Source organism: Callithrix jacchus, chromosome 7 (genome assembly GCF_049354715.1).
Source record: "Callithrix jacchus isolate 240 chromosome 7, calJac240_pri, whole genome shotgun sequence".
In the NCBI taxonomy this organism is placed as follows: Eukaryota; Metazoa; Chordata; class Mammalia; order Primates; family Cebidae; genus Callithrix; species Callithrix jacchus.
In genome coordinates this window covers 135,726,056-135,750,160 of record NC_133508.1, presented here as the reverse complement: position 1 = coordinate 135,750,160, position 24,105 = coordinate 135,726,056, and the positions used below count along the sequence as shown (strand labels likewise).

The following is a 24,105-nucleotide window of genomic DNA, read 5'->3' as shown; positions in this document are numbered from 1 at the left end:
CATGTTGACCAGCCTGGTGTTCAACTCTTGACCTCAGGTGATCTGCCCGCCTATGCTTCCCAAATTGCTGGGATTACAGGCATGAGCCACCACACCTGGCTTTTTTTTATTTTCTTACTTTGAGAGAAAAACTTGAGGTTATTGCATTTATTTGCCATGTCACAAGTTAGTACATAATGGCTAATTGACCACACAATCAAGCTAGAACAGCAGCAACAAAAAACCAAAAAGCATGTCTTGTTCATCATCCATCATATATCAACATTAAAGCATTTTTACATTTCCTACCAATATTATGAGTGTGGTGGAGGTTACTGAGACCCAGAGGACATGATATCTGTCCTTATATACCTTCCTTTTTGGCTGAAAAAAGCAAAACTAGAAAAGAAATGGGAAGACCTTGTTATGGGGTTAGCTGAGTTTGAAATCTTGAATAGGTCTCTGTGATTCTCTCATTTGTACATTGAACTTGATCATCTGTAAGGTCCCTTCTGGCCCTTTTATCCACATAATATTTTGTGTTATGAATCTGCATATAAGTAAGTACCAAACTGCATGTTAGTGAGTGAACGTACAGCATATTTTCAAAGAGAAGAGAAATTAATATAGCCTTGAGTATTTGCAGCCTCTGGCATTATTTTCAAGGAACAGATTTGTAGTTGCTCATAAGTGAAAGGATAGTAATTTTCATGACTAAATAATCTTGTCTGTATGGTAAGTGAAAAAATATACACATGTAACATTTAAAAGGCTGGAATATGTTAATTTAAAAGGCTGGAATATGTTGATTTTTAAAAAACTTTAATGTTATAAATATCCTGGGTGAAAAATTTTCACAACTAAGTGGTAGGTAGCAAATAATGAATATTCAGAGAAGAAAAGACATACAGATAAATAATTATTGCAGTTATTAGTCAATTCATCGTGGAAAATGATATCCACACTTCTTATAGTATTTTTAGATAATTTCCCTTAGCATATATAACTTTTGTCAAAAGGTTTGAATACTACTTTAATTAAAACTTATATTTGTAGCTTTGAGCCTTTATGAATTCTCAAAAAAAAAACTAGAAAATGTCTAATCTTGTAATAACAATGACAACTAATTTTCACAAATAGTAAAGTCCTAAAGAAATATATACTAAGTATACATCAAAAGAATTTCCATAAGAAAACTTCAAGCAGGTTTCATATTTTTGTTGTGCTTCAGATTTACATCATAAAACATAGACTGCCTGAGACCAGGGAAGGAAAATGCTTCAATACTCTGCGTCTGCCTGAAGAATTATCACTTTTGTTAATGAGGAAGCTGTCCCTCTGTCTTCATATAGATTGTGAAAAACAGAGGACTTTTTCCCGGGTCTTCATTCTACTCCTTTTTCTACATGCAGGCAAATCTTGAAAATCCTAGAAAAACTAGAGAGAATGTTTTGGGAAAATAATCTAATTATAAGACCTTTATAGGAGGATCACCTTAAAAATAGAGACTTTGAGGTTGTGTGATGCAGATCAATCCTGGTAGCAGTGCTTGCAACTACTTCCCATCTTCTAACATCTTGGAGCATTGTGAAAGATGTTAACCTTTATGATAACCTTTATGCACAAACTTTGGTATAATTTTAGGACTTCACACAGTTCATAAAAGCATGACTTCTTTTAAAAGGAGCAAAATATAGACTGAGAGAAAACCAAGGAAAGAGATAAGACAACTCAGAATCTAAAAACATAAAATAAACTCCACTTTGCAGGCAGTTATGAGTAGAATTATAGCTAAAGAAAAATATAATCAGTGGTAAAAAGAAAAAGACATTTGATCAGCTTTTAAAAATGCAGATGAAAGTAATAAAGCTTAAAATTATGTAAGACACCCTGTTGTGCTATGAAATACTGGATCTTATTTATTCTAACTATATTTTTGTAACTGTTAACCATCCCCTCTTTCTCCCACGTGCTTTCCTTCCCAACCTCATCAAACATCACATGTACCCTGTAAATACATACACCTAATACTTACTCATCATAATTAAAAATGAAAAAGTTAACAGAAAATGAAAAAAATAGAAAAATATTACAAAATAAAATTCAGAATGTAAAATAAGATATGATAATGTCAGACAAACTCACTAATATTAAGGATAAATGATGACCCAATATGGGATTTCGTGAATTCACTCAAGACCTATCTTTATTTTAGCTATGGTATATATCACTCAATTTTCTAGAAATACAGCGATAAACAAAGCAAACATTATACCTGTCTCACAAAGCTGACATCCTGAGGAGGTAGACAGATCATAAACATTAAGACACAATAATATATATAATATGTTGAGGGATGATAACATGTTGAATAAAAACAGAGCAGAATAAGAGAATCAAGAGTAGGGTGGCAAAATAGGTGTACCCCAAACAGAACGTTAAATAAGTGTAACTAGTAATCAGAGATGTCATAGAAGAGTTTTTTTCTTTACCTGAATGTATAACTCCAAATGATTTATGTTCCTAGTTTACTATTACCTGGTCATGTTATTATACCACAACAATTAAGAAAAGTCCTGCCAATAAATATATAGGCCAAAGGGACAAATAGGTTGCAAAGAGTGGGTGCAGGGGTGGGGGGAATTTAGGTTGCTTCACACATTCAATTCCATATATCAGAACATAGAAATTTTGTCTGCAGAATTTTAAAATAAATTATGTTATGGGCTAACAATTTTATGTAGAGGCAAAATAGTTTATGTATGCTAGTAATGGAAATATATTCGTAGACATTCAGGGATTCAGAAAATATGGGGAAAAAAACTTGAAAATATTTTACAATTCAATGAAAAAAATTAGAAATTAAGAGTATGGTTTAAAATTCTTTTGTACAAGTGAATATAAAAGACAAATATTTTTGAAATAGTAGGTAATAATATGAGTATGGCAATATAATAATGATAATTTGCATGTAAAACCCAGACTATCAAAATGAAGACTGAGTAACTGTGGATTAGGGAAATGAAAGATAGTAAATATGTTCTAAATTCCATGTATTGAAGTTAACATATATAATTCTAATCTTATCCGGCCATGAGAAAAATATGCTAATTTATTCCTTTAAGTAAAACACAAAAAGAACAACTACGATATTTAAAAGCAAAGTATGTGCCTTGTAAGACATTGGGGCAACAGATAAATAAAGAAAAATGTTATGCACCAATTAACACTGCACTTATAATGTGAAATCTATTATGAATTGTTTTTATAATATGAATGCTTGCTAGAAACTCAATAGTGAGAGATCATAGCAGTAGGCAAATCAGCAAAAATTGTTTATCAAATAAATGAAATAAAAGGTTATCAAATAAAAAATGAAAACGTGATATTTAATTAAGAATTTGTTTTGAAAATTTGTTTTTGAAAATGCAAATCAGTTATTTAATTATTCACATAGAAAAAAACAAAAATAAATGATATGAAATAGAAGTTCAGAACATTAGGAATGAGTATATCTATTCATAGATGCCAAAAAAAAATGATTATAGCCTTTTAGAACTCTAGACTACTAAAATTCTGAAATATCAATGTCTTTTAGGAAAATATAAATGGATTATAAAATATACTTAGATTACATTGGAAAGCATAACCAAATGGGTAACAATGGAAGAATTAGGAAGGAGAAAAATAAAAGAGAAAATGAAAAATCTAATCATGGAAGAGTTGCCATACTAATATACTGTTTCACAGGTGAGGTTTGCCAATCCTAAAGAGTAACAATTATTGTCAATTATAATTATTTCCTGTGTTATTTTACTTTTTCTAGAACACAGGGAAACATGAGATTTAGAATTTATTCTAAAAACTTGATAGCAGCACTTGAATAAAATAGCACCAAAGAAACATTAAATGAGCTTATTTACATTGATAAACAGTTTAAATAAATTAGCAAATTATATCCAGCAGTATATTAAAAGAATAATGGTAGAGATGATATTCAAAATGTTTAGAAGCAGGTCCAGTATAAGTATTCATTAGTTCATGTGCATACACACACACACACACACACACACACACACACACACACATATATATATATACATGTTATAACATTTTATATAGTTATATATTATACATATATACTTAGATACATATATTACTACATATATATGTACATGTGTGTGTATATATATATATGCTATACTTAGATAAATATATATAGTATTTATGTATTAGATAAATATATATAGTATATAGTATATATGTATTTCCTTGCTGACTATGTGCCAGGTGCTGTTCTAAGCCCTCTGAATAAATCAACCCAATTAGTAGGTGCTATTGTTATCCCCATTTTACTATTCTAAAACTAAAATGCATTTAGGTAAGGATGTGGAAAAAAATCACAATTAAATTTAATTTTAATTAAATATTTGTAAAATAAAGCTAACAAGAGTGAGTCTTTAAGATACTAGTCTTTAAGATAATAAAACATTTTAGAAAGCTAAAAATTTAACAGAGTTCTAAAAATAGAGTTCAACGGAATAGAACCAATAACAAATTTTATATATTATAAAATTAAAAGAGGGAACCTATAAGAGCCATCATTTAACAGACAAATAGTGGTATATATAAAGGTTGTTTCTTACATAATTGTTGATAATAGCAAAATAAAAAGGAAAGAAGTAATTCATATGTCCAACATAAGAGACTGTTTAATTTTCTTAATGCTATACAATGTAATAATCAGTAGCTCTTAAAAATTGTGACATAGGAGGGACTCAAGATGGCGTGGTGAGAACAACCCAGGATTGAAGCTCTCGGTGAATGCGCGGAGAGGGTGAGTCAGGGCCACATTTCCAGATGGATCTTTGTTGCCCACAGAATGGGGAAATTCCCAGGTATAAAAGAGATGCAGGACGCCAGGCAGAGGTTTTGGCTGGTGCAGCCGGCAGCCGGTGCAGCTGGCGGCCAGCACTGTAGTGCAGCGGCGCTACACAGCACTCTGCACAAAGCGCACTGGTCTGGGTGCCCTGTTGAACCGGCAATCTGAGACTTGAGAGGGCTGAACTTGAGACTGAACGGGACTTGGACAGTGACCCAGGCCAGAAGATTCCAGGGAAACAACGTTTGGGGTAGCACAGTGGGACAAACAAAACGGCGATTCCAAATGCTCCAGGTAGAGAGGTTCCCTGCGGGCACAGCTGAACCCAGGATGGTGCAGCCCCATGGGGGTGGGGCATCCGCCATTACCGAGGCAATCCGCCCCTACTGAGGTACACGCCCATTGCTGACGCAGCCTGCCATTGCCGAGGCAACCCGCTACAACAGAGAGACTCCGCCGCAGGGCGTAGCTCATGGCAGCAGGGCAGAGACCGCAGCAGCAGGGCAGAGCCTGCAGCAACAGGGCGAACCTCACACCAGCGGGGCGGAGCCTCGGCAGGCAAATAGTGACTAGACTGCCTCCTAGCTGGGCAGGACAGCACAACGGACACTCACAAAGAAAGCCCCAACCCCCCCGAGACAGAGCATCTGAGAAAAAAAAGGTTTTTTTTATGAGTTCTGCTGCAGCAGAATTAAATGTGGCAGCCTAACAGCCCTGAATGAACAACAGAGCTCACAGCTCAGCACTGGAGCTCCTATAAAGTATAGACTGTCTCCTCAAGCAGCTCCCTGACCCCTCTATATCCAAAAGACTGACATTTGGCAAGCATCATTCTGGGACAAAGATAGCAGAAAAAGAAACTGGTAGCATCCCTCACTGTTCTGCAGCTGCTATAGGTGCACCCCAGACAGGCAGGGCCCGGAGTGGACCTCAGCAGTCGTACAGTGGAGGGGCTAGACTGGTAGAAGGAAAACCAAGTAACAGAAATACTTCATCATCAACAATCTGGGCGTCCACTCAGAGACCCAATCGAAAAGTCAGCAACTACACAGACGACAGGTGGATAAATCCACAAAGATGGGAAGAAACCAGCGCAAAAAGGAGGAAAACACCCAAAACCAGAACACCTCGCCTCCTAGAAAGGACCAAAACTCCTCACCAGCAAGGGAAAAAGCTGGATGGAGAATGACTGTGATGAAATGATGGAATTAGACTTCAGAAGGTGGATAATGAGAAACTTTTGTGAGCTAAAAGAACATGTTTTAAATCAATGCAAAGAAAATAAGAACCTTGAAAAAAGATTTGAGGAAATGATAACAAGAATGGATAACTTAGAGAAAAATATGAATGAATTAAAGGAGCTGAAAAACACAATACGAGAACTTCGCGAAGCATGCACAAGTTTCAACAGCTGAATTGACCAAGCAGAAGAAAGAATATCCGATGTTGAAGATCAACTCAATGAAATAAAACGAGAAACCAAGATCAGAGAAGAAAGTGCAAAAAGGAATGAACAAAGTCTTCAAGAAATGTGGGACTATGTGAAGAGACCTAACCTATGTTTGATAGGTGTACCAGAATGTGATGAAGAGAATGAATCCAAGCTGGAAAATACTCTTCAGGACATTATCCAGGAAAATTTCCCCCACCTAGCAAGACAGGCCAACACTCAAATGCAGGAAATACAGAGAACACCACAAAGATATTCAGCAAGAAGAATAACCCCAAGGCACATAATCGTCAGATTCAACAAGGTTGAAATAAAGGAGAAAATACTAAGGGAAGCCAGAGAGAAAGGTCGGGTCACTCACAAAGGGAAGCCCATCAGACTCACAGCAGATCTCTCAGCAGAAACACTACAAGCCAGAAGAGAGTGGGGGCCAATATTCAACATCCTTAAAGAAAAGAACTTTCAACCCAGAATTTCATATCCAGCCAAACTGAGCTTCATAAGTGAAGGAAAAATAAAATCCTTTGCAAACAAGCAAGTACTCAGAGATTCTGTCACCACCAGGCCTGCTTTACATGAGCTCCTGAAAGAGGCACTACACATAAAAAGGATCAACCAGTACCAGCCATTCCAAAATCACACTAAGTGCTAAAGAGCATCAACATAATGAAGAATCTACAACAACTAACGGGCAAAACAGCCAGCTAGCACCAAAATGGCAGTATCAAATTCACACATAACAATATTAACCCTAAATGTAAATGGACTAAATGCACCAATCAAAAGACACAGACTGGCAAATTGGATAAAAAGCCAAAACCCATCAGTATGCTGTATCCAGGAAACCCATCTCACATGCAAGGATACACAAAGGCTCAAAATAAAGGGATGGAGGAAGATTTACCAAGCAAATGGAGAGCAAAAAAAAGCAGGAGTTGCAATTCTCATCTCGGATAAAATAGACTTTAAAGCAACAAAGATCAAAAGAGACAAAGAAGGCCATTACATAATGGTAAAAGGATCGATACAACAATTCTAAACATATATGGACCCAATACAGGAGCACCCAGATATATAAGGCAAGTTCTTAATGACTTGCAAAGAGACTTAGACTCCCACACAATAATAGTGGGAGATTTTAACACTCCACTGTCAATATTAGACAGATCAACAAGGATATCCAGGGCTTGAACTCAGACCTGGAGCAAGCAAACCTGATAGACATTTACAGAGCTCTCCACCTTAAATCCACAGAATATACATTCTTCTCAGCACCACATCACACCTACTCTAAAATTGAGGACATAATTGGAAGTAAAGCACTCCTCAGCAAATGCAAAGGAGTGGAAATCATACCAAACAGTCTCTCACACCATAGTGCAATCAAGTTAGAACTCAGAATTCAGAAACCAACCCAGAACCACACAGCTTCATGGAAACTGAATAAATGGCTCTTGAATGTTGACTGGATAAACAATAAAATGAAGGCAGAAATAAAGAAGTTCTTAGAAACTAACAAGAAAGAAGACACAACATGCCAGAATCTCTGGGACACATTTAAAGCAGTCTCTAGCGGAAAATATATAGCAATAAGTGCCCATATGAGGAGAATGGAGAGATCCAAAATTGACACCATATCATCAAAATTGAAAGAGCTAGAGGAGCAAGATCAAAAAAAACTCAAAACCCAGCAGAAGACAAGAAATAACTAAGATCAGAGCTGAACTGAAGGAGATAGAGACACGAAAAACCCTTCAAAAAATCAATAAATCCTAGAGCTGGTTTTTTGAAAAGATCAACAAAATAGACCACTAGCCAGATTGATTAAAAAGAAAAGAGAGAACAACCAAATAGATGCAATAAAAAATGATAAAGGGGAAATCACCACAGATTTCACAGAAATTCAAACCATCATTAGAGAATATTACAAACAACTCTATGCACATAAACTAGTAAACCTGGAAGAAATGGATAAATTCCTGGACTCCTGTGTCCTCCCAAGCCTAAACCAGGAGGAAGCTGAAACTATGAATAAACCAATAACAAGGTGAGAAGTCGAGGCAGAAATTAAGAGCCTATCACACAAAAAAAGCCCAGGTCCAGATGGGTTCACAGCCGAATTCTACCAGACACACAAAGAGGAGCTGGTACCATTCCTTCTGAAACTATTCCAAATAATCCAAAAAGAGGGAATCCTTCCCAAATCATTTTATGAGACCAATATCATGCCAAAACCTGGCAAAGACCCAACAAGAAAAGAAAACTTCAGGCCAATATCCATGATGAACATAGATGCAAAAATCTTTAATAAAATATTGGCAAGCCAATTGCAAAAGCAAATCAAAAAACTTATCCATCATGATCAAGTAGGATTCATCCCGGGGATGCAAGGCTGGTTCAACATACGCAAGTCTATAAACGTAATTCACCACATAAACAGAACCAAAAACAAAAACCATATGATTATCTCAATTGACGCAGAGAAGGCATTTGACAAAATTCAACAGCCCTTTATGCTAAAAACCCTCACTAAACTCGGTATCGATGGAACATATCTTAAAGTAATAAAAGCTATTTATGACAAACCAACAGCCAATATCATACTGAATGGGCAAAAACTGGAAGCATTCCCTTTGAAATCCGGCACTAGACAAGGATGCCCTCTCTCACCACTCCCATTCAATATAGTACTTGAAGTTCTAGCCAGAGCAACCAGGCAAGAAAAAGAAATAAAGGGTATTCAAATAGGAAAGGTGGAAGCCAAATTGTCTCTATTTGCAGACGACATGATAGTATACCTACAAGACCCCATCTCCTGAGCCCCAAAACTCCTGAAACTGATAAGCAACTTCAGCAAAGTCTCAGGATATAAAATCAATTTGCAAAAATCACAAGCATTCCTCTATGCCAATAACAGACTTAAAGAAAGCCAAATCAAGAACGAACCGCCATTCACAATTGCTACAAAAAGAATAAAATACCTAGGAATAGAACTCACAGGAACGTAAGGGACCTCTTCAAGGAAAACTACAAACCACTGCTCAACAAAATAAGAGAGGACACAAACAGATGGAGAAACATTCCATGTTCATGGTTAGGAAGAATTAGTATCGTGAAAATGGCTATACTGCCCAAAGTAATTTACAGAATCAACGCTATCCCCATCAAGCTACCATTGACTTTCTTCACAGAACTGGAAAAAACCACCATGAACTTCATATGGAACCAAAAGAGAGCCCGCATAGCCAAGTCAATTCTAAGCAAAAAGAACACAGCGGGGGGCATCACACTACTGGATTTCAAACTATACTACAAGGCTACAGTAATCAAAACAGCATGGCACTGGTACCAAAACAGAGATATAGACCAATGGAATGGAACAGAGGCATCAGAGGTAACACAACATATCTACAACCATACAATCTTTGATAAACCTGACAAAAACAAGCAATGGGGAAAGGATTCCCTGTTTAATAAATGGTGTTGGGAAAACTGGCTAGCCATGTGCAGAAAGCAGAAACTGGACCCCTTCCTGACACCTTACACTAAAATTAACTCCAGATGGATTAAAGAGTTAAACATAAGACCTGGCACCATAGAAACCCTAGAAGGAAATCTAGGCAAAACCATCCAGGACATAGGAGTAGGCAAGGACTTCATGACCAAAACACCAAAAGCATTGGCAACAAAAGCCAAAATAGACAAATGGGACCTAATGAAACTCCACAGCTTCTGCACGGCAAAAGAAACAGTCACTAGAGTGAACTGGCAACCAACAGAATGGGAAAAAATTTTTGCAGTTTACCCATCTCACAAAGGGCTGATATCCAGAATTTACAAAGAACCCAAACAGGTTTACAGGAAAAAAACCAACAAGCCCATTCAAAATTGGGCGAAGGTTATGAACAGACACTTTACGAAAGAAGACATATATGAGGCCAACAATCATATGAAAAAATGCTCATCGTCACTGGTCATCAGAGAGATGCAAATCAAAACCACATTGAGATACCATCTCACGCCAGTTAGAATGGTGATCATTAAAAAATCTGGAGACAACAGATGCTGGAGAGGATGTGGAGAAAAAGGAACACTTTTACACTGTTGGTGGGAGTGTAAATTAGTTTAACCATTTTTGGAAGACAGTGTGGCGATTCCTCAAGGCCTTGGAAATAGAAATTCCATTTGACCCAGCAATCCCATTACTGGGTATATATCCAAAAGACTATATATCGTTCTACTATAAGGACACATGTACACGAATGTTCATTGCAGCACTGTTTACAATAGCAAAGACCTGGAATCAACCCAAATGCCCATTGATGATAGACTGGATTGGGAAAATGTGGCACATATACACCATGGAATATTATGCAGCAATCAGAAATGATGAGTTCGTGTCGTTTGTAGGGACATGGATGAATCTGGAGAACATCATTCTCAGCAACTGACACAAGAACAGAAAATGAAACACCGCATATTCTCACTCATAGGTGGGTGAAGAAAAATGAGAACACATGGACACAGAGAGGGGAGTACTAAACACTGGGGTCTATTGGGGGGAAAAGGGGAGGGCCAGCGAGGGGGGGAGCTGGGGAAGGATAGCCTGGGGAGAAATGCCAAATGTGGGTGAAGGGGAGAAAGGAAGCAAAACGCACTGCCATGTGTGTACCTATGCAACTGTCTTGCATGTTCTGCACATGTACCCCATAACCTAAAATGCAATAAAAAAAATAAAAAATAAAAAATAAAAATTATTGGGGGTTTTACATTACAGAAAGCCCTGCCATTGACCAATAATCCCCTTATTCTTTAAAAATGTAATACGCTTATTACATTATCACAAATGTCTAGTGTGAGAGTATCTTATAAACTTGCATGTTGTCACAAAGATATTCTAGTAATCGTGATCATTTCTCTTGGCAACCCATTTAGGATTGCTCACTGGGGAAGAGTCTGGGGAAATACCTTAGATGTTAAAGCTCAAAGGCACATTGTAACTGGAGGTCTTCATCTCCTTAAGAACTCAAGACTGTTACAAAAATCTGAAAAGCTAATGTTCTCTACTTTCTCTCCTCTCCCCCACAAACTTCTTCAAGCCCTTCCTTCTGATTCCCTGCAACTTACATAGTCAAATGAGAATGTTTTGCTTTACTAATAGAGTGATGCATGTGCTTTTAATTCAGGAGAGGGAGGCCGACAATTTAGCATGTTTATGAATCAAGACCAGACTTGCCCTTTACTAGAAACAGTTTGTGATTACATATTATTGGAGGATGCTGGGAAGCTATGTGTCCACTCTAAAATTTTTCCGAGTTTTGATATGTCTAAAATTGTACTGATGGAGATGAATTGTTACAGTTATAATAACACAAACCCAAAGAAATGCTGGATAAAATACAATAGTAAACAAACAAGAAAAGGAACATAAAAAAAGTGAACAGTAGCCATAATAATAGTAATGTGACCTCTTGAAACCATGGATCAGGAGGACATAGCACCTAGACAGAAGACCGAAAACCTTTTCATAAAATAAAATTTTAAAAAGTAAATCCCATCAAGACACAATCCATGAAAAGCTAGAGAAATAACACAATCAAAAAGAGAATGTGTTCCCTCAAAAACCTGAAAAGACAGAACTACCCAAAGATCCTATAAAACAAATATATTTAAAGTAAGTAAAGACATAAAATATGGAAATAAAAAATTCTTAATGAAATAAGACCCTGTAAGTAAAGAAATGGTTATTTGAAAAAGTACATTTTAGAAATAAAAAATAGTAACTGAAATTTTAAATCGGTGACCATCCTATGTGGCAAGTACTGTAATCATCCCCTCCATTTAACAGATAAAGAAACTGAGGTTCAGAAGATTAAATAATTTGCCCAAGTTCACATAGCTTGTAAATGCTGGAGCTGGACTTGAACCCATGTCTCTAACTCCAAAGTTTTTCCTTTTAATTATCATGCTATAATTATTAATGAAAGTATGAATCTCATAACTATATTAAAGGTATACATACACACATATATCTTTATAGGTTACCAATATAAATATCTATGTAAGCAAACACGGAGATATAGTAATGTTAGTGGTGGTAAATTCTGAGTGAATTTACTTAGAATCTTCTCTGTATCCAGAATTATTTATGCTATGGACTGAATGTTTGTCCCCAGTCCCCCCAGATTCATATGTTAAGACCTAATCTCCAATGTAATGGTATTTGGAAGTGAGACATTTTGGAGGTAAGTAAAACATGAGGTGGGATCCTCATAAATAGAATTAGTGTCCTTATAAAAGGATGAAATTACCCTCTCCGCTATGTGATGATATGAGAAGACAGCCATCTGTAAACCAGAAGAAAGCCTTCACCAAGAACCCAGCCATGCCAGCAACCTGGTCTTGGATTTCAAGCCTCTAGAGCTGTAGGAATCAAATGTTTGTTTCCTTATAATATTATAATATTATAAGGAAAAATATTATAATATTATAAGGAAAAAACATACCTTAAAATATTTTTTACAGGAGCCCAAGCTAAAACATTTAAAACATAATAATAGAAAAATAAACAATCACCCCTTAAGACTTCCTTTGCTGAATAATTGGATGAAGCAAAGAATAAAAAAGCAAAACAACTCTAGCCACAATGAAGAGGATAAAAGGCAGTTTAGATTTTGCTGAAGACAGGATGTGTGATATGAAAAATAGATCTAAGGAATTACTGATTACAGCAGAAAGAAAACTCATACATTCAGTTTATCATTTGTAGTGGTTGTGCAGACATTTTAAACATAACTGGTTTTACATAATCGAGTTACTCAGTATCTTTAGCATCTTTCCAAGCAACATGATGGTATTTCAATTTTTATATTTATAAAAAATATAATTTTTGCTAGTACTTTATATCCAATTCTGTGTTTCCCCATCTTTATTATGTATATTGTCCTATACAGTCATTGTTTAGAGTTACCCATTGCTTTTTATATCTCCAGTTTCCATCTTTTAAAAGTTAGTATTCCATAGCATTATAAGAAATTATCACAAGCTTGGTGGTTTACAACAACATACAGGCATGCCCTTTTTTTTTTTTTTTTTTTTTTTTTTTTGAGACATAGTCTCACTCTGTCTCTCTGGCTGGAGTGCAGTGGCATGATCTCAGCTCACCACAACCTCTGCCTCCGGGGTTTAAGTGATTCTCCTCCCTCAGCCTACTGAGTAGCGGGGACTAGAGGTATGCACTACTACTTACTCTGTCTCTACTAAAAAATTAGCTAGTGCTAATTTTTATATATTTTTTAGTAGAGACAGAAGTTCACCATGTTGGCCAGGCTGGGCTTGAACTCCTAATCTCAAGTGATCCTCCTGCCTTGGCCTCCCAAAGTGCTGGGATTGCAGGCATGAGTCTCTGAACCTGGCCACCTTTTTTATTGTACCTCACTTTATCATGCTTTGCAGATACTGTGCTTTTTACAAATTAAAGGTTCATGGCATCCCTCTGTTGATGAAGTCTATTGACAGCATTTTTCCAATAGCATGTACTAACTGTGTATCTGCATCACATTTTGGTAATTCTCATAATATTTCAAATTTTATTATTATTATTATTATTACATCTGTTTTGGTGGTCTTGACAAGTTATTTGTGGTGCTATTAGTTACTATTGTAATTGTTTGGGGTACCACACACTCTACCCATAAGATGAAGAACTTAATTGATAAATGTGTGTGTTCTGACTGACCAACCGTTCCCCTGTCTTTCTCCCTCTTCTTTGGTCTCCCTATTCCCTGAGAAACAACAGTATTAAAATTAAGCCAGTTATAAGCCCACAATAGCCTCTAAGTTTTCAAGTGAAAGAAAGAGTTGCAAATCTCTCACTTTAAATCAAAAGCTGATTAAGCTTAGTGAGGAAAGCATGTTAAAAGCTGAGAGGAGCCAATGTGTAGCCTCTTTTGCCAAACAGTTAGCCAAGATGCGAATGAAAAGGAAAAGTTCTTGAAGGAAATTAAAAGTCCTACTCCAACAAATACACAAATGATAAGAAAGCGAAACAGCCTTATTGCTGATAGGGAGAATGTTTTAGTGGATGGAAGATGAAATTAGCCACTACATTCCCCCAAGCCAAAACCGAATCTAGAGCAAAGCCCTAACTCTCTTCAATTTTGTAAAGGCTGAGAGAGGTGAGGACGCTGCCTAAGAAAAGCTTGAAGCTAGCAGAAGCTGCTCATGAGATTTAAAGAAAAAACATAGAGGCCAGGTGCAGTTCCTCATGCCTGCATGCCTGTAACCGCAGCACTTTGGGAGGCCTAGCCTGGTGGATCTCCTGAGGTTGGGAGTTTGAGACCAGCCTGACCAACATAGAGAAACCTTGTCTCTACTAAAAATACAAGATTAGCCAGATGTTGTGGCACATGCCTGTAATCTCAGTTACTCTGGAGACTGAGGCAGGAAAATCACTTGAACTCGAGAGGAGGAGGTTGTGGAGAGCTGAGATGATGCCATTGCACTCCAGCCTGGGCAACAAGAGTGAAATTCCATCTCAAAAAAAAAAAAACAAAAGAAAACAAACAAACAAAAAAACATAGAAGTCATAAAAGTGCAAGGTGAAGCAGCAAGTGCTGATGTAGAAGCTGCAGCAAGTTATCTAGAAGATGTAGCTAAGAAAACTGTTGAAAGTGGCTATACTAAGCAATAGACTTTCATATATGAAACGGCCTTATACTTGAAGAAGATGCCTTCAATGCCTGAATGAAAGCTTCAGAGGACAAGCCAACTTTCTTGTTAGTGGCTAATGCAACTGGTGACGTTAAGTTGATGCCAATGCTTATTTACCATTCTAAAAATTCCAGGGCCCTTAAGAATCGTGCTAAATCTATTCTGCCTCTGCTTTATAAATAGAACAATTAAGTCAAGATGACAGTGCATGTATTTGCAGCATGGTTTGTTTTCAATATATGCAGCTCCCTGTTGAGATCTACTGCTCAGAGAAAAACATTTCTTTCAAAATATTGTTGCTCCTTGACATTCAGGTAGTCACCCAACAGTTGTGATCGAGATGTACAAAGAGATGAATATTGTTTTCCTGCCTGCTAATATAACATTCATTCTGCAGCCATGGATCAAGGAGTAATTTGAAAACCTTCTGGAAAAGGATCACTTTGAGGTGTAGAAGACTTCAATGGAGAAAGTAATTGCAGATGTGGTAGAAACAGCAAGAGAACTAGAATTACAAGTGGAACCTGAATATGTGACTGAATTACTGAAATCTCATAAATCTTGAACAGATAATGAGTTGCTTCTTATAAATGAACAAAAGAAGTGATTTTTTTTGAGTCATCCATGAAGGCTGGAATCAAATTCTTCCAAACTCCTGTTAATGTTTATATTTTGACTTCCTTTCATGAACTACGAATGTTCTTAATGGTGTCTAGAATGATGAATCTCTCCAGAAGATTTTCAATTTACTTTGCCTAGACCCATCATTGGAATCACTCTTCATGGAAGCTATGGTCTTATGAAATGTATCTTTTAAGTAATAAGATTTGAGACTCAAAATTATTCCTTGATCCATGGGCTGCAGAATGGATGTAGTGTATGCAGGCAGTCTGTTCTGGTGAAGAAGCTGTGACCATTGCTGAAATGACCACAAATTAGAATATTTATATAAATTTGGTTGATAAAGCAGTGGTAGGGTTTGACTCCAATTATGAAAGTTCTATTGTGTCTAAAATGCCATCAAACAGCATCCCATGCTACAGAGAAATCTTTTGTGAATGGGTCAACCAATGCAACTTTATTGTTGCATAACACAACTTCATTGTTGTGTTATTTTAACAAACTGGCAGCCACCCTAACCTTCAGTAATCATCACCCTGATTAGCAGTCGTCAACATTAGGACAAGACCTTCTGCCAGCAAAAAGATTGTAACTCACTGATGACTCAGATGATTGTTGGCATTTTTTTAATCAATAAAGTATTTTTTAACTAATATATATACATTGTTTTTATACATAATGACATTGCACACTTAAGACACTACAGTGTACTATAAACATAACTTTTTTTTACACTAAAACAAAAAGTTGTGTGACTCACTTTATTGCAATGTTTGCTTTATTTTGGTGCACTGGAATGGAACCTGCAGTATTTCCAAGGTATGCCTGTACATCCTTTCAATTATCTCTCAGTTTTTATGGATCCAGAGTCCAGACACAGGTGAAAACTTGGACCGCTGCTCCGCTTTTCAAAAGGTTGAAGTCAGGTTGTCAGCCAGCCTGCATTGCTTTCTGAAGGCTCTGGGAAATAATATGCTTCTAAGGTTATTCAGTATGTTGGTCCTAGGACTTAGTATCCCATTCTGTTGGTGACTGTTGGCTTGGGTCTACACTCTCAGCTCCTAGAAGCTGCCCAGTTTCTTCCCATGTAGCTTCCAGAAATATTCTCACACTTTGAGTCTCTCTGACTTCCTCTGTCTCTGACCCCTAAGCCTGGATCTAAAGGACTTATATGATAATCTCCTTAAGACCAGTTAATTTGAGGACATCAATACATTAGCAAAATCCCTTCACAGAAGCACCCAGATTAATGTTTGTCTGAATAACTAGTAGAAGGTATGTTTACAATAGGGACAGGTAAATATCATGGGTGCCATTTTAGGATTCTGCCTACCATATAAATTGGTTTTTGTTAAATAGAGAAACTATAAAGACTAAACTCAGTATTTTTTCATCTTAAAATTTTTAAATAGCTACACTCTTAAATTGTTGTTAAGCTTGATTGAGGATTCTATATTGACTGTACAGTAATCTCCCCTTATTTGTGGGGGAAACATTCCAGGTCCCCCAGTGGATGCTTGAAAACATGGGTAGTACCAAACCCTGTATAGGCCATGTATTTTCCCATATACACATACCATTTGACCCAGCAATCCCATTACTGGGTATATATCCAAAAGACTATATATCGTTCTACTATAAGGACACATGTACACGAATGTTCATTGCAGCACTGTTTACAATAGCAAGGACCTGGAATCAACCCAAATGCCCATTGATGATAGACTGGATTGGGAAAATGTGGCACATATACACCATGGAATATTATGCAGCAATCAGAAATGATGAGTTCGTGTCGTTTGTAGGGACATGGATGAATCTGGAGAACATCATTCTCAGCAAACAAGAACAGAAAATGAAATACCACATATTCTCACTCATAGGCGGGTGATGAAAAATGAGAACATATGGACACAGGGAGGGGAGTACTAAACACTGGGGTCTATTGGGGGGAAAAGGGGAGGTCCAGTGGTGGGGGGGAGCTGGGGAGGGATAGCCTGGGGAGAAATGCCAAATGTGGGTGAAGGGGAGAAAGGAAGCAAAACACACTGCCATGTGTGTACCTATGCAACTGTCTTGCATGTTCTGCACATGTACCCCAAAACCTAAAATGCAATAAAAAAATTAAAAAAAAAAGAAAAGAAAAAAAATTGTGACATAATATTTTTTTATTGATATTGAAAAATGTTTTAAATGCAAAAAAAGATTATAAAACAGGTGAGACGATATGTTTTTGTAATATATATGTTTGTGTGTGTGCTTTATAGGCATTAAAAATTATACAAAGTGGCTGGGCATGGTGGTTCACACCTGTAATGTCAGCACTTTGGAAGGTCGAGGCGGGTGGATCATGAGGTGAAGACAGGGAGACCATCCTGGCCAACATGGTGAAACTTCGTCTCTACTACAAATACCATTATTAGTTGTACATGGTGATGTGCGCCTGTAGTCCCAGTTACCCAGGAGGCTGAGGCAGGAGAATTGCCTGAACCTGGGAGGCAGAGGTTGCAGTGAGCCAAGATGGTGCCACTGCACTCCAGCCTGGTAACAGAGTGAGATACTGTTCCAAAAACAAAACAAAACAAAACGAAAAAACACATGAAAAGTATGCACCAGAATTCTCTGTGTGGCAGACATTAAAAGTGATTTTGATTATTAACTGATTATCTTTTTCTATGTGTTTTTCTGTTTTAAAATATCCCATAAAAACATATTACTTTCAGGATAAAAACATTTAAGATTTTTATTTGTAATTTTAAAGTTTACTTTAAAAATGTAAATAACTCTCAGTATTTAATAGGTAAAGAAAATAGCATATTAGTTTATGTGTTTGTTATATTTCATTTTTCATGTAATACTGATTAAAAATATTTACACACCTACGTTAAGTCCACAGTGTAGCATTCTTATTTTTGTATGGCTTTAGAAGTTATAGCACAAGATCTTTACATTAAGGATTGAAGGGAAAGATTTCATTCAAAACAAAGCCTGATAATTATGTACATCTTTTTCTCTGTAGTTTATTTTAAATGTATTAATTTTTAAATTATGCTCATCTTTTTTTTTAATCTAGTGGTAAAATACTAGTGCAACTTTTAATCAAAATCAAGTTTAAAATCAAGTTTACCACAGATGTAAATGAATTTTCCCCATTGAAAATGCTCCTTCAGCTGCCATTAAATAAAATTTATCACCCTAACTTAAGTGAAAAAGAACTGGTGGTTGTCATTAAATGCAAAAGTATAAAATATTATAGCATTGTCGACATTGCTCCTTACAAAACAAACTTTGAAAGAACCTGAGATGCTTTATAGAAGTTTAGTTGGTTTTGAAAAGACATGAGTGTGGATTTTTTTTTTTTTTAACATTCTAGAAATTTTGCCACTACCACTTTTTCTGTTGCAGAGATGTCATCTGTGACTGCTGGGGTAGACAGGAAAGTTTATTCAAATTAAAGAAAGCCAGATGCCAAAATTAACTGCACAGTAACAATGCACTTTTCATCAAGCAGCCTTATGTTTCCTATTTATTCAATTTTCTAACATGCATTAGAATACATAAACTTGTATTCTAATGATTTAGAATGTGGAAAAAAAAAATGAGAAAGGGCATGACCTGGGAAAGAGAAAAGGGAGAACTTTTGCCACAATGACAGTAGATACATTTGTACCCAGCTACATAATCAGAATATAATCCATTTAAGTTTCCAGAAATAACTTCTCAAAACTCCCCTTCTGTTATGGAAAAGATCCCTTCTCTGTGGCATTAAGTGGGTGGAGCGGAATCAGTTCGTTTTTTACAGAAACAGTTCAGCACAACAAGAAACAGCTTAACTTTGGTCCACTTGCCTGTTGGCTTAAGGACAGTCATACTGCTCATAATCAATCCAACAAGTAAATTAAAAAATATATTCATGTGTTATTTCATTCTAAAACCAGCATAGCTGTTTTGTCCTCCTTCTCTGACTTTTCAGCTTCAGAATTCACTGTTGGCTTGGTCTCTAAATCCTCAGCATATTTGTGATCTTCCTGGCAGCCTCAGCAGAATCTGTTTTGTTAGGCTTTCTCTCCTCTTGGTTCAGGATTTCTGGGGTCATGTGGTTCAAATATGCTTTTAGAAGTTCAGTTTATACTTCTACTGGCATCTGATGTACTTTAGTACCTTGTTCGGTCTGAATTCAACCCACTTCTAGATAACTCACTTGGACCTTCTCTGGAAGCTCATTCATGTGTGAATTGTACACCTGGCTATTCCTGGAGCAGATCTGGATGAACTTCTTCCACAGTCATTTGTGCTGAATCCACCTGGGCCTGAAGCAATGGTAGCACCTATTCTATAGTAATCATTGATGTTACAGGTTCAGTTTACACACCTGTTTCTACTGAAAGAACTTTTTACTAGATAGTCTGAAATATTGTATCACTGAGATGTCTCCTTAATTCCTTGCATAAACCACAAGTCACATAAAGTACAATGGTTGAGTTTATCTCAAGTGTGTATTACCAAGTGATCTTTGAACTAGTCCCAGCTGTTAAAGACACTATTGCAGACCTGGCATTCACAGAGCTTCTTTTTCCTTTTTTTTGCCCCTACTTCAGTTTGCCATGCAGTGAGGTGACCTTTAAGGGTGCTATTTCTAGCAAATCGTTGATGATATGGACATTCAAAGGGTTTCACCCATATATTTTCAAAGATGTTCTATAGAATGTCCAGAATGGTCAAACTGTTTCTCACCGTACTGATATGCATGAATTTTTCCCCACTTCTTTCTCAGTTACCACCTTCTTCAAGTTGGTAAAAATTTAGGTGCTGTCCCGAAGATAACTTTTATTGCATATTTCACACTTGAAAATCTCAGTGGAGTGTGATTTCAAGCATTCCTTAAAATGACAAAACAATTTAAATGTGGATTTGAGGCACAGCCTTTGGATGCTGTAAACATGCCCAGGCACCTGAGTTGGGAGGGGAAAGAATAAGGAGAGATGCCCAGAGCCATATGTGCCTGAGACTAATAGGGTAGAGGCTGAGATGATACCTCTAAGAACAGTTGGTCTGATTTGCACCTTTTCACAGCTGAGCCAAATGCTTATTTTACTTAGTAACATTGCTGCAACCTGTAGCAAAACTCTTAACATCATAAAGGAAGAGATAAGAGTCATTTCAAACAGTGAGAGAGAAAAGAGATGAAGTCTGGGAGATTTAACCAGCCTGGTTAGGGTGGTTAAAACTCTGTGAGGGGAAGGGGAGTCTTTTACCCGTGGGAAAGAAAGAGATGGGGCAGGGTTTTGGAAAAGAGGCAGATCCGACAGTTTTGCACTCACATTCAACATTCAGGATCCCGGACGAGCCCCCAGTTGAAACAGGAAAAGTTCTCTTATTCTCCATACAGGGCATGTGACAGTGGCGTGGCTTGCTTCTTTGGTGTCCTGAAGCTCAAACCCCCAGTGGGAGCATGCAGACGGGCAGGTGTTGGGGAGTGTGGACCTCACGGTAGCATCTAGGTAGCATGAGTGCCTACAGTTCCTGAAGGCCCAGTGAACATGTGTTACAGTGTGCTCTTTCAGCTTAGCCATCTGCAGGTGGCGTGTGTTAATCAGCTCAATTAGACCTTTTGCCTTATTGCAAGGACAAGGGGCTTTCTGTAACCCGGGTTTTTTTTTTTTCCTTTGCCTTAGTGTGCTGGAAAAATCAGATCACACATGGGCTTGGAAGATGGGTGCAAGGTTTTTTATTCAGTGATGGAATAATAATTGTATATGACATCATATTCCCTTACATCTGATTCAAACAAGTTAGGTGAATACATTAATCTGCTTTAAAACTAATTATATATCCCAATTTGGGGATCAGGAATGTTTCTGACTTCCTCTGTCAATATGATAGACAGTACATTAGCTCCACAGATTTTCTAACTAATAACAAAAACATTCATATTTAATAGATAAGAAAAAAGCCAGTGCTGTTTTAAAATGGATAACTTGTGTGCTTGATTACAAAGTCTAATAATTTAAAGCACATTACTTTTGTTTTATTTTACAAAATATTTTATATTATAAAATATCTACTACATGGTCTTTTCTTCTACTCAACTTATGACCATTTCTTAAAAGTGTTTCCTTTAATTTTCTGCTTTATCTCCTTATCAGTGATTTTTAAAATAATTTATGGAGAGAAATAATATTTGCAGATTTTTAAGCTGTTGTCACAGAATAAAACAGCTAATATGTTTGAGTTTGATAATACATGTATTTATATTTTAACAGAAATATTTCTAAATCAACTTCACGTTTGACTTTGAGATATTTTCCAAAAAATATTTTGAGGGTTAGTTTTGAGATCTTGTCCTACACTTTGCAAATGTTTAAAGCAAAACAAAACATTGTCTAAGAAATGGAGAGTTTTCACCACCACAAATCATCTTATAATTATTTAAAATGAAATCATCATTATGTGATGACAAATGTTTTCCAGCCTGATGTTAAATGGTTTTTATAACTCAGATACATGATGGAGATTATTCTATGGTTGAAAAATGTTAAAAATAGTGTCTTTTCAAGGTAAAGATGCTTGTTATCACCTTGCTGACTATTGCTTTTCAATTGCCTTAGAAAAATTTGTATAATTATATCCAGCTCTTACATTCTTTGGGAATGAAAATTATTATGCCAAAGAATACTTTATTCCTTCCAAAATGTCCTTTTCCTTCCTGCAGAAAACTGCTACTTAATGGAAATCTAGGCAAGACCAGCAATTTCTAAATCAATTGTAAAAATCTGGGATATTCTGTCAATACAAAGATGACTTGCTGTCGAGAGACCTCTTATATCTTAGTAAATGCTTTTCTTTTTGTAATCTCATATGAAAAACCAAATGAAATTTTCAAATTTAAAATTTAATACTCGAGTTTTTTGTGTGTTTTCTTTACTTTGTGGAGATTTTATGATTGTATCATGGTTAACATTATAAATATAATTTTATTTCCCACTTTTATTGCAAAAATATGACAAATATTTATTGTATTTTAAAATTGTATTTTGTGAAATTTGCTGTGCCATATTTAAGAGCTCTCTCATTTACCCTTTTTATTTAACCTGTTAGACTGATGTGAGTTTTTCCTTATTAGGAAAAGGTGCATTTTGAAATAGTATTTTTGGGTTTAGAAGCCCTATTTGCATAAAAATCAGTTTTAAGCCACAGCAAAAAATGTGGAGCATTTATCCATCTTGTAGCAGAAATTTAGCTTTTGTAATTGAATTTTTCCAATTTTCACATCACAGTACCTGTTCAACTATCTACATTGCAAAGAAAATGACTAAGTTTAGAATGTGAAGGAATACTGAAAGTTCTTACATTATCATCACAGCTCTTAATGTATCTTCTAAAATGACAATAAAAGGGATGAGTGAATTTATTTTTCTATCGATCAGTGATTTGTGTGAAATTCTTGCATATATAATGATGTTAGGCAATGCTTGCACAAAAAGGATATTTAGAATCAGTTAACATTGAAATAAACTCTGACAAGGGCAAATTTCAGGACTAGAGTTCATGTTTCCTGAGTTCCAGTTCTATGACCTCATTATAATGAAATTTTTTTTTGTATGATACACAAAGATCTACATATAGACATACAGCAACTTTCAGAAATCTGTATATTATATGGCTCCAAGTATTTAAAAATTCAAGAATTATTTGAAGATGAGAGGCTCCTTGTTCAATAAATTCCATAATTAGAAAGAGATACATGTACATATTTATGAGAATATTACTCCAATTTCCAGAACTTTTGAGGACCTGATTGCTGTCTCTCTGGGTTACGTCCTTCTTAACTTGATCATTGTAAACTTATTCATGGAAATATTTAAGTAAAAATCAGATAGTCTTCTATTGCAATAGTGGATTTTCTATCAGCTTTCACAAATCTCATCATTTCCTTCGTGTGTTGGCAGGAAAACCACAGGCTAAAGTTGAAAGAATCTAAAGTGATTGTCTAGATCTGGCCCTATTTAAAGGGAGGACTACTGAAATTAATTTTAGATGTTTTTTAAATTTGGTTGTTAGTCTGTCGTTGATATTTGTAAGGGATCATTGCTTGTATTAACTGCTGCAAAAAGGCCAGCCCCAAACTCAATGGCTTCAAATAAGACACATTTATTATTATTTGAGTATACCCACACATCCTGTCAGGACTGAATTGTGTAGGTAGTTCTGGTTACCTTGACTGAACTCTCACACATTTGAGATTTGGTGCCTGTAGGGTAACTTATGGTAGCTTTGGCTTCATCAAGTGGACTCTTCTTTTTGTGGTTTCTCATCCCCCATCAGACAATTAGGAGTCATTCACATAGGATTGGCAGGGTTCCAAAGAGGAAACAGAACATGCAGAGTTTCTTAGGCTGAGGTTCAGGATGAGCATGCCATTATTTCTGCCACATTCTCTTGGTCAAAGCAATTAACGTCA

The 24,105-nt window shown here is 36.3% G+C and overlaps 1 protein-coding gene and 1 pseudogene across 4 annotated transcripts in view; one reads left to right on the top strand and one right to left on the bottom strand.

The window, feature by feature from the left end:
- Positions 1-24,105, top strand: part of DPYD (dihydropyrimidine dehydrogenase) — an 895,784-nt gene that overhangs the window by 153,993 nt on the left and 717,686 nt on the right. The gene's annotated exons all lie outside the window — the stretch shown is intronic.
- On the bottom strand, positions 19,568-23,959 carry LOC144577125 (zinc finger protein 131-like; annotated as a pseudogene).